General features: G+C 48.6%; 2 non-coding genes across 2 annotated transcripts; one reads left to right on the top strand and one right to left on the bottom strand.

The window, feature by feature from the left end:
* trnae-uuc (transfer RNA glutamic acid (anticodon UUC)) lies at positions 1-72 on the top strand. The gene has a single exon. It is a non-coding gene; the product is annotated as a tRNA-Glu (tRNA).
* A 5,947-nt stretch (positions 73-6,019) lies between these two features.
* Positions 6,020-6,091, bottom strand: trnaw-cca (transfer RNA tryptophan (anticodon CCA)). Its single transcript has one exon. It is a non-coding gene; the product is annotated as a tRNA-Trp (tRNA).
* Between the last annotated feature and the right edge of the window lie 6,277 nt (positions 6,092-12,368).

Below are 12,368 nucleotides of genomic sequence, written 5' to 3'. Positions count from 1 at the left end.
CCCCTGGTGGTCTAGTGGTTAGGATTCGGCGCTTTCACCGCTGCGGCCCGGGTTCGATTCCCGGTCAGGGAAGCAATTTGCAGTGTGCTTTTTTGGCTGCTCATTCTCCTTAAATGCGCTGTCGAGTTACTTATTGGTCTTCGGAGTCACTGGGTGCTGCACTGTGTTGTGGTTCGTTGGAATAGTACCCTCGTTCAGATTTGTTTGTATGTGTCGGGATGATTACTTCTGTAGCTAAGTACTTGGTTCGCGTGTGTTGCTTTCCTGCAGAGGCTGTTTTGAATTTACCATTGACTGGTCGGTCTACTGTGACATCTAGAAATGGCACTTTGTTGTTGTTCTCCTCTTTTGCGAATTTTATGCTAGGAAGGAGATTGTTGATGGTGTTGTAGGTTTCCTGTAATTTGTTTCATTTTTTGATGACAGAAGTGTTTCATGGGCGTTTCGTTGATTTGTTTGTAGGGCTTGTTACTGATTATAAAGTGGGTGGTAAGGCACAGTTCCACGAGGTTGACAGTGTTATCTTTGCTGCTGAAGTTGGTTCTGTGTTTTTGTCTTTAGTTCTTCGAGTAGTGTCTTCAGTTTTCTTTGGCCACGTTGATGTTAATGGATGTGAACAGGGCTGTTATGTCAAAGGACAACATTATTCCATCCTCTTCTATCTTCGTGTCTTTGGTGTTCGGGAATTCTTGGATGGAGTAAATGGAGTGTCTTGAATCTTCGACTTGGTGTTTTAGTCCTCAGTGGAGGCCTTTGACTAGTCTGTATATTGGTGTTCCAAGTTGTGAGACTATGGCCTGAGGGGGGCTCCTAGTTTGAAAAAGAGGAGAACAACAATAAACAGCATTCTTCGATGTCACAGTAGAGCGAACAGTCAATGGGGAAATTCAAACTAGCATCTACAGAAAAACAACACACACAAACCAAATACTTAACCACAGAAGCAATCATCCCAACACCCACAAACGAAGCTGCATCAGGACATTATTTCAACGAGCCACTACACACTGCAGCACAGAGAAACGACGAACACCACAAGAGAAAAACGTAGATAAGCTTATCTCTCCATGCTTCAGGCTCACTGCCTTTATTCCTGACGAAGGGCTTTTGCCCGAAACGTCGATTTCGAAGCTGCTTGGATGCTGCCTGAATTGGAGTTGCGAAGTTATGTTGTGGCTGTACAGGACATTGGTGAGACCACTTTTAGAATATTGTGTGCAATTCTGGTGTCCCTCCAATCAGAAGGATATTGTGAAATTTGAAAGGGTTCTGAAGCACCAATGGGTCCACAGAGGGGAAGAGGCCCTTCTACTGCCCTGAATGTGGGAAGGCCTTCAGTGACTCCTCTGCCCTGCTGACGGGCCAGTTGGCCCACACCTTGGAAGACTGTTCTCCGGCCCCAAGTGCGAGATGGCCTTCAGCAGTTCTTCCCATCTGTTGAGACACCAGTGGGTCCACACTGAGAGGCCGTTCTTCTGCCCAACTGCAGGAGGGGCATTGCTCTTTCCTCCGATGTACTGGCCCATTGGTGTGTCCAAATGGTAGAGAGGTCGTTCAGTTGCCCTATGTGCAGGAAGGCCTTCAGCAATTCCTCGGCCCTGCTGAGGCACCAGTCTATCCACACCGGGGAGAAGCCATTCTCCTGCCCCGAATGTGGGAAGGTTTTTACCTGCTCCTCCACACTGCTGAATCACCAGCTGGACCACACGGGCGTGTTGGGGGTTGGGGGGGGGGGGGGCAGTGGCGGAGGGGCGGAGGCCATTCTGCTGCCCTAAGTGTGGGAAGGCCTTCAGCAATTCCTCTGCCCTACTGAAGCACCAATGTGCCCACACCTGGGAGATGCCCTCCAGCTGGACCGAGTGTGGGAAGAGGTTCATGTTTTCCTACAACTTGCGGAAGCACCAGCGGGGGCACCAGCGCTCCCAGCAATCAGATCCGACCAGTGATGATGCCTTCAGTCACCTCCCAGGTCTGAACCTCCTGCCATTTCTGACAGTGGGTGCAGTGGGAGAGTCGGTGGGCTGTTTTAGTCTTCTGCTGGACTGCAATTGCCTTCCTGACACCCCACAATCACAACTCCATGGTGGTTCAGGGTTAGCACTGCTGCCTCATGGCACCAGGAACTCAGGAATAATTCCCCCCTTGGGAGTCTGTGTGCAAGTTATGGAGGATAGGATAATGGATCTGAGTGGGTTAGTTTTCCGAAGATCAGTGCAGATCTGTTTGGCTGAAGGACCAGTTTCCACATTGTGGGGGTTCTATGATTCTATGAGCTTTGCCTTCAGTGGACACTGTTGCTCATTGAGCCCGGGACTGCACATTGCCAATGAAATGAACCAGAGAAACCTAAGACCGCAAGACCATCGGAGAAGAAGTTTGGCCTACTCTGCCATTCGTTAGTAACACAAGTATTGGATGAGATTAGCTACAGTGTGGAAACAGGCGATTTGTCCCAACAAGTCCACACCGACCCTCCGAAGTGTAACCCATCCAGACCCATTTCCCTCTGACTAATGTACCTACCTCTATGGGCAATTCAGCATGGCCCATCCACATGACCTGCACATCTTTGGTTTATGGAAGAAAACAGGACCACCCAGAGAAACCTCACTCAGACATTGGGGGAAAGTGCAAATTCCTCACAGACAGCTACCCAAGGCTGGAATCAAACCTGGGTCCCTGGCGCTGTGAGGCTGCAGTGGTAATCACTGAGCCACTACATATTGCAACCCGAAGTTGGCAAGCCGGGGGTTGGGAGAATACAGCAAGCCAGGTAGCACCAGGATGTGGAGTCGTCAGCGTTTTGGGTATTAACCCTTCTTCATGACTGAAAGAGTGCCTTATCTATGAGAAAAGATTTACATGAATGTTGCTGGGGGTTGGAGGGTTTGAGCTGCAGGGAGCGGCTGAATAGCGTGGGGTTGTTTTCACTGGAGCATCGGAGGCAGAGAAGGGACCTAATACCGGTTATAAAATCATGAGGGGCATTGACAGTGTAATAGACAATGTCCTTTCCTTGGGTAGGGGAGTCCAGAACTAGAGGGCACAAGTTTAGGGTAAGAGGCGAAACAAATTAAAGGGACAACTTCTTCATGCAGAGAGTGGTACTTATATGAAATGAGCTGCCAGAGTATATGGGTCAGGTGCTGTCAAATGGGAGTAGATTAATATAGGATATCAGGTCAGCATGGACAAGTTGGACCGAAGGGTCTGTTTCCATGCTGTACGTGTCTCTGACTACTGGTCCTGATGTAAGTTTAAAATAGAGTCCAAGTACCTTTGAATAGTTCAATCTTGTTGAGCTCACCTCCTGAAAAGTTTCAGATGAATCCCTCTGAGGGATACTGTTAAAACATGCTGAGTTGGACAAAGTATCCCATCAAGTTCAACACAAACCCAGAGTTGAAGAAGTCAGAATTCAGAACACCAAGGGGACCAAAACTGATCACAATATTCCAGGTGCAGCCTCATCAATGTCCTGTATAACTACAACATAACTTGCCAACATCTGTACTCAGTTCCCTAACTGATGAAGGCCAGTGTGCTGAAACCTTTCTTCACTGCCTTATGTACCGATGTAAACAGAGATATAGGACCTACTTTAAACTGATCCACGGTCCAGCTGCTGGGAGCACAGAAGTAGAGAATTGCTGCGTGAGTGTGCTGGGTAGATAACCCAGAGGTCGATGGGTAAAAACCATGTGATTCTATTGCTCAATGTCTCTGTAAGCTGCTTTCATATACAAAGGTTCTCTGTTCTGCATCTTGCCTTTGCATCTGCTTCCCAAAGCTTCTTCAGTGGAGGCGTGGCCGCTGGAGCCCAGGAGTTCAACAACCCCCCGGAGCTGGAGGATGGTCCAAGCTCCAAGAAGCAGGGGGTAAGGCTGGAAGCTGGATTTGCTCAATGCTTGTATTTTTAACTCATTTAAATGGTACCTACTGTATGGGGCTATGGTTTACATTAAAACCGAAGGATCATATCAGAGTGTTTATATTTAGCAGTGGCAGTTGGTAAAATGCACTTTCTGAGGGAGCACTTTCTATGATGCTGCATTTCTCGCCTTCTGCCCTTCCCCCATTTCTTATCTCCCATCTTGATTTTATATTTTTTTGGTCAAATTTAATTTCAGATTAATCAGACTTGCGATTCACTGTGTGCTATTAATTTGTTTGTTCGAATAGTTCAAGTCAAAATTAATGCTGTAATTTAATTTCTGATGTCAGAGTTTGACATTGAATGTGCAGGTGTGAATACCAGTAAGTTGTGAAAATAAATCAAGAACTTGTGGTTTTTAACAAAAAGAGCAGTTCACTGATATTCATGGCATCGTCTCATTTGGGAGTGATGATTCAAATCTGACCAACAAACCGTTTCATGCAGTCATCCAATTGAATAAAAATTTTCTTTAATTTAATAAAAGAAAATAATTCTGGCAGGCTAAGACTTATGCAATGTATTAATAAGATTATGTCCATTGCTCGCAATATGGTCTCAACCACATTGGGGAAACTGGATGCCAACTAACCGAATATTTCAGGGAACAACTCTTGGACTCTAATTCTAACTGACACACCGCCCTGTGGCTAAACACTTTATCCCACCCTCCTCTAGCTTATCTCTCCACGCTTCAGGCTCACTGCCTTATTCCTGATGAAGGGCTTTTGCCCAAAACGTCGATTTCACTGCTCGTTGGATGCTGCCTGAACTGCTGTGCTCTTCCAGCACCACTCTTCCAGTATTTGGTTTTCAGCATCTGCAGTCATTGTTTTTACCACTTTAACTCCCCCTCCCATTCCACCAAGGACATGCAAGTCCTGGGCCTCCTCCACTGCCAACCTCTTGCTACCCGACATTGTAGGAAAAACACCTCAACTTCTGCTTTAGGACCCTCCAACCACATGGTATCAATGCAGTTTTCATCAGTTTCCTTATTTCCTCTCCCCCACCTTGTCCCAGATCCAACCTTCCAATTCGACACCAACCTCTTGACCTGTCATACCTGTCCACCTTGCTTCTCACCTATTTACTTCACCCTCATCTCTGACCTATCACCATCAATCCCTACCTCCATCTACCTATTGCACTCCCAGCTGCCTTCCCTCCAGCCCCACTTCCTTCCCATTTATCTCTCAGCCCCCTTGGGCCACCCTTTATTCCTGATGAAGAGCTTATGCTCTAAACCAAGACTGTGATGAAGCAACATCCTCAACAAATAGGAAATAGCTCCCAAGTCAGATTTCATTCCCTCTTCTGTTTCCCAGTTTTTTCAGAAATAAGGAATGTCTTTTTCTTCCACTACAAAGTGGTCTTCCCCTTTGCGCTGTCTGAAGTGTTATCCCTCACCACTCCTTCAGACACCTTTTAAGAATCCTTTCAACCTGTTTTTCTAACAATTGTGGAGGTGACCAAAAGCAAACATTTCACTCCTCCTCAATGTCCCATTTCTCCTCCTATGAGCCATTTTGTCATGTTGTCTCTGTTACAAACAGCCGAGTGCACTTGGTTCCTGAATTGAAATTTGGCCATTGAAGTGATCAGGATTAATATTTATCGATGGCTAGCTGTGTTTGCACTAACTGTAATTTTCCATCAATATGATGTCTTTTGTTCCACCAAAACTGGAAACAATGATCTGTCTTTATATTGCAGTCGGATGTAGAAAATCATCCCAGCGATCTTCACGTTATTATAGTTTACTGAGGCCATAACAGCATTACGTGGCAGTTTGATGTGACTAAAACCTGGATGGAAATCTCTAGATAATGTTGTAAAAATATCGGTATAATGTTATTCACACTGCGCTGTCACCAACTGAACGAAGCGGCTGTGTGTTTAAATCCCGTGATGAACAGTTTGTGTTCGACTTCTCACATTGCGGGGAGCTGAGCATTTACCCAAACAATGGGCACACCACCTCCCTGACACAGTGTTCACAAATCAAACTGACAGCAAAGTTTCACATGTGATCGAAAGCTTCTGCAAAGAACTTTCGATATAACCGACGCACGTCGATTGTAGTGAGCCTGACGTGATTTGAACACACAACCTTCTGATCTGGAGTCAGACGCGCTACCGTTGCGCCACAAGCTCACAGATAGCCCATGCGCTCTATTCATGCTTAAGGGAAGTGATCGCACTACAATGATTTTACGTTCATGTCTGTTCTGTTTCTCCCCCTTCTCCTTCTGTCTCTCGAAACAATTTCCAGCTCTCTCTCAATAAAAATCTGAAAGAACTGCGGGTGCTGTATATCAGGAACAAAAAACAGGAGTTGCCGGTGACCCTTCCACAGAACTGATGGTGATTGGGAAAATGTCGTTTATATGCAGGAGATATTGTGGGAGGAAGGCGGAGATCAGGACAGAGCCCAAACCGAAGGACAGAAAAAGGAGTTGATAACGATCTGCGTGGAGTGGGGTGGGGGGTGGGAGGGTGAATAACTGTTAATGGACACTGTTCGTGGTTAAGTAGTGTGGAATGACAGACTGTGTGATAACAGGGCTTGACGTGTGCGGCAGGGACGAGGATACCATGGAGTTCAGGCCCTAGAATTATTGAATTCGATATTGGGACCGGAGGGATGCAATGTCCCCAAGTCAAATATTCAGTCCTCTTCGTTCTGCTGGTGCTGGGCTTCGCTGGAACACAACAGCAAACCTGAGACAGAGATGTTGGACAGGGAACAGGGTGGGGTGTGGAATTGGCAGGCAACTGGAAGCTCAGGGTCTTTTTTGCAGGCAGAACGTAGATGTTCTGTGCAGCAGTCACCCAGTTTACGGTTCGTTTTCCCCAATGTAGATGAGCCCATATTGTCAGCAGCAAATGCAGTAGACTGGGTTGTGGGTAGTGCAGGTAAAGTGCTGCTTCACCTGGAAGGTAAGTTTGGCCCCTTGGATAGCGAGGAGGGAATAGGTAAATGGGCTGGTGTCAAACATTCGGCAGTTGCAGGGGAAAGTGCAACTCAACCTGCAAGTTTACTTTGAGAAAATCCTGGACTTGAACTCCCAAGTCTCTTTGCATTTCGGATTTCTGCATTTTCTCCCCATAATCCTTCTGTTCCAACAGTGACTGTCTGGTGTCAGGGCAGCACCAGTGATTTCCTGACATATGGATTGTATTTGGGGATATCAAGGAACGTCAGGAACTGTGAGTATCTCAGGAGCAATCGTTATTGCTGGGGGAGGCAGAGAGGAATGTGGTGTGGTCCTGTAAGCTCCAGAACTTTGATAACTTCATGAGTCAGCAATAACTCTTTCTGGACCAAGAAACGAAAGGGCCAATGAGAAACTGCTCCAAGGGAATTAACAAATAACATACATTAACTATCGCTGGGAAGGAGGAGGCAAAACAATGAGCTGTTTCTTTGGACAGATGAGATAATGGTGTTTAATAACTGTGTGACAGAAGGACAATTAATTCTGCCTGGAGAAGGAAGGCCTTGGCGTAAAGGGGTTAATTGCAGGACAGGCTGTTTCAAACAGGTGGAAAACCCTCAAAGATAAGAAGGCAAGCTACAGACCTGAGGTCTCGAGAGGTGTGGGGAGGTGGTGTCAAAATCTAAAGCGCAGCACACTCACGCAGCACTACTCTGCTTCTGGGCTCTCAGCAGCTGGATTCTGCATCAGTTTAATGTAGGTCCTATATCTCTGACAACATTGGTACACAAGGCAGTGAAGAGAGGTTTCAGCACACTGACCTTCATTGGTTAGGGAATTGAGTATAGATGTTGGCAAGTTATGTTGTAGTTATACAGGACATTGATGAGGCCGTACCTGGAATATTGTGATCAGTTTTGGCCCCCTTGATGTTCTGACTTCTTCTACTCTGGGTTTGTGTTGAACTTGATGGGATACTATACTTTGTGCAACTCAGCATGTTTAAACAGTTTCTCTCAGAGGGATTCATTTGAAACTTTTGAGGAGGTGAGCTCAACAAGATTGAACTATTCAAAGTTACTTGGACTCTATTTTAAACTTACATCAGGACCAGTAGTCAGAGACACGTACAGCATGGAAACAGACCCTTTGGTCCAACTTGTCCATGCTGACCTGATATCCTAAATTAATCTCGTCCCATTTGACAACACCTGACCCATATACTCTGGCAGCTTATTTCATATATGTACCACCCTCTGCATGAAGAAGATGTCCCTTTTTATATATTTCGCCTCTCACCCTAAACCTATGCCCTCTAGTTCTGGACTCCCCCAGCCCAGGGAAAAGACCTTGTCTATTACCCTGTCCATGCCCCTCATGATTTTGTAACCTCTATTAGGTTACTCCTCTGCTTCCGATGCTCCAGTGAAAACAGCCCCAGCCTATTCAGCCTTTCCCTGTAGCTCAAATCCTCCAAACCTCCAACATTTACGTAAATCGTTTCTCACAGAGAAGTCAACCTTTCAGTCCTGAAGAAGGGTTAATACCCAAAACGCTGACTACTCCACATCCTGGGGCTGCCTGGCTTGCTGCATTCTCCCAACCTCCTGCTTACCGACTTCGGGTTGCAACATGTAGTGGCTCAGCCTCACAGCGCCAGGAACCCAGGTTTGATTCCAGCCTTGGGTGGCTGTCTGTGAGGAGTTTTCATATTCTCCCAGTGTCTGCGTGGGTTTTCTCTGGGTGATCCTGTTTTCTTCCATAAACCAAAGATGTGCAGGTCATGTGGATTGGCCATGCTTAATTGCCCATAGAGTTAGGTACATTAGTCAGAGGGAAATGGGTCTGGATGGGTTACTCTTCGGAGGGTCGGTGTGGACTTGTTGGGATGAATGGCCTGTTTCCACACTGTAGCTAATCTCATCTGCACTACTTTTGTCTCTAACGAGTAGACTCGTCCGTCCCATTGGTCTAACATCTGCTCTGATGGTCTTGCGGTCTTAGGTTTCTCTGGATTATTTCATTGGCAATGTGCAGTCCCTGGCTCAATGAGCAGCAGTGTCCACTGAAAGCAAAGCTTATAGGATCGTAGAACTCCTACAATGTGGAAAAACAGGTCCTTTAGCCCAAAACATCTGCACTGATCTTCCGAAGACTAACACACTCAGATCCATTTTCCTACCCTCCATAAACTGCACAGACCCCCAAGGGTGGAATTATTCTTGGGTTCCTGATGCCATGAGGCAGCAGTGCTAACCCTGAGCTACTATGGGATTGGGGTTGTGGGGTGTAGGGGAGGCAATTGCAGTCCAGCAGAAAACAATAACAGCCCAACTACTCTCCCACTGCACCCACTGTCAGAACTGGCAGGAGGTTCAGTCCTGGGGGGTGACCGAAGGCAGTGTCACTGGTAGGATCTGATTGCTGGGAGTGCTGGTGCCCACGCTGGTGCTTCCGCAAGTTGCAGGAAAACATGAACCTCTTCCCACACTCGGGCCAGCTGAATGGCCTCTCCCGGTGTGGACACACTATTACTTCAGCAGGGCGGAGGAATTGCTGAAGGCCTTCTTGCACTTTGGGCAACTGAACGACTACACTCAGGCAGCAGAATGGCCTCCCCTCCCCCACCCGTGTGGACCAGCTGGTGCTTCAGCAGTGTGTAGGAGCGGGTAAAGCACTTCCCATACTCGGGCAAGAGAACGGCTTCTCTTTTTTTTTATTTCAAAAATATACTTTATTCATAAAATGATTTGATGGTCTGTACATTTGATCATGCCATACATATGTCCACATTTACAAACACAGATTCGAATTTATCCTTGTCATTTACAATTCTGTGCATTTTTCAATCTTGTACATATATTTGGCTGAGGCATCAGCAGAGCCCAAAAAACGTCCGCATGGGCCCCCTGTTCTTCTTTAGGCAGGCCGATCTTACACGGTGGTCTTTCCCCACCGCGCCTTGGCGGCAGCTGCCCCAAGCTTCAGCGCGTCCCTCAACACGTAGTCTTGGACCTTGCAATGTGCCAGTCTGCAACACTCGGTCAGGGTCAACTCCTTCAGCTGGAAGATCAACAGGTTTCGGACCGCCCAGAGAGCGTCCTTCACCGAGTTGATGATCCTCCAGGCGCAGTTAATGTTCGTCTCGGTGTGAGTCCCGGGGAACAGGCCATAGAGCACGGAGTCCCGCGTCACGGCGCTGCTCGGGACGAACGTGGACAAGCACCACTGCATTCCTCTCCACACTTCCCCTGCATAGGCACATTCCAGAAGGAGGTGTGTGACAGTCTCGTCCCCCCCGCAGCCGCTTCGAGGGCAGCATGCGGTGCGGCTGAGAGTCCGGGCGTGCATAAAGGATCTCACAGGCAGAGCCCTTCTCACCACCAGCCAAGCCACGTCTTGGTGCTTGTTGGAAAGTTCTGGCGATGAGGCATTCTGCCAAATGGCTTTGACAGTCTGCTCAGGGAACCGCTCGACAGGATCCGCCTCTCCTTTTCCGGAAGGGTCTCAAGGACGCTACGTGCTGACCACTTCCTGATGGACTTGTGGTCAAAGGTGTTTTTCCTCATAAATTTCTCCACGAAGGACAGGTGATATGGAACGGTCCAACTACTCGGAGCGTTCCGCGGCAGCGAGGCCAGGCCCATCCTTCGCAACACCGGGGACAGGTAGAACCTCAGTACGTAGTGACACTTGGTGTTTGTGTACCAGGGATCCACGCACAGCTTGATGCAGCCACACACAAAGGTGGCCATCAGGGTGAGGGTGGCATTGGGCGTGTTTTTTCCCCCATTGCACCGGTCTTTGTACATTGAGTCTCTTCGGACTCGGTCCATCTTTGATCTCCAAATGAATTGGAAGATGGCCCGGGTGACTGCGGCGGCACAGGTCCTGGGGATAGGCCAGACCTGTGCCACATATAGCAATACTGAGAGTACCTCACACCTGATGACCAGGTTTTTTCCCGCGATGGAGAGCGACCGTTGCCCCCATCTGCCTAGTTTCTGTCTCATCTTCCTGATCCGCTCCTCCCAGGTCTTGGCGCACGCCCCAGCCCCCCCGAACCAAATACCCAGCACCTTCAGGTGGTCAGTCCTGACGGTGAGGGGGATAGAGGATTGGTCGGCCCAGTTCCCGAAGAGCATGGCCTCGCTCTTGCCTCGGTTTACCTTGGCCCCCGAGGCCCGTTCGAACTGGTCACAGATGCACACGAGTCTGTGCACGGACAGCAGATCCAAGCAGAAAACAGCGACGTCATCCATGTACAGGGAGGCCTTAACCTGCAGGCCCCCGCTGCCAGGAATAGTCACCCCTCTCAGGCTCGCATCCTTCCTGATGGAGTTGGCAAATGGCTCTATGCAACACACAAACAAGGCGGGTGAGAGGGGGCATCCCTGCCTGACTCCAAATCTTACAGGGAAGCTATCTGATTCCCACCCATTGATTGAGACTGCACTGACAATGTTGGTGTAGAGCAGTCTGATCCAATTTCCGATTCCCTCCCCAAAGCCCATTTTGGAGAGGACATCCCTCATATATGTATGCGATATCCTGTCAAAGGCTTTCTCCTGGTCCAGGCTGATAAGGCAGGTGTCCACCCCCCTGTCCTGCACGTAGGCGATTGTATCCCTGAGGAGTGCAAGACTCTCAGAGATCTTCCTGCCCGGTACAGCACAGGTTTGGTTCGGGTGGATCACCGATCCCAGAGCAGACCTGACCCGGTTGGCGATGACCTTTGACAAGATTTTGTAGTCTGCATTTAACAGTGAGATCGGTCTCCAATTTCTAATTTCCTCCCTCTCCCCCTTCCACTTGTAGACGAGGGTGATGATGCCTTTCCTCATGGATTCACTCATGGTACCTGCCCGAAGCATACTGACATACACCTCCAGCAGGTCCTGGCCGATCAAGTCCCAAAGAGCGGAATAAACCTCGACCGGTAAGCCGTCGCTTCCGGGAGTTTTATTCTTTTCGAAGGACTCGAGGGCCTTGGTCAGCTCATCCAGAGATAGCGGCTGGTCCAGCCTCTCTCGTGTTCCGTCATCTAGGACCTCCGTGATAGAGGACAGGAACGACTGGGAGGCCGCGCTGTCGGTTGGCTTCGAGTCATACAGGCTGGCGTAGAAGGATTTGCTGATCCTCATGACGTCAGCCTGAGATGACGTTACCGAGCCATCTTCTTTCTTCAGGCTGCTGAGCACGGAGCTCTCTTTGTGCACCTTCTGGAAGAAGAAACGTGAGCACGTCTCGTCCTGCTCCACCGAGCGGACCCTGGACCGGAAGATTATCCTGGAGGCCTCTGAGGCAAAGAGCGAGGCTTGCTGGCCCTTCACCTCCTTGAGGTCCTCCGTGACATCGACCCCCATCGTCTGCAGCAGGAGCAGGTTCTGCATACTTTCCTGGAGCTGGGACAGTTTTCCCCGCCTCTCTCTCGCCTCCTGGACACCTTTGAGGATAAAGAACCTCTTGATGTTCCCTTTTACCGTTTCCCA

The sequence above is a fragment of the Chiloscyllium punctatum genome, chromosome 36 (genome assembly GCF_047496795.1).
Source record: "Chiloscyllium punctatum isolate Juve2018m chromosome 36, sChiPun1.3, whole genome shotgun sequence".
Taxonomy (NCBI): Eukaryota; Metazoa; Chordata; class Chondrichthyes; order Orectolobiformes; family Hemiscylliidae; genus Chiloscyllium; species Chiloscyllium punctatum.
The sequence above is the reverse complement of the archived record's forward strand: the minus strand, read 5'-3'. Positions and strand labels throughout refer to the sequence as shown.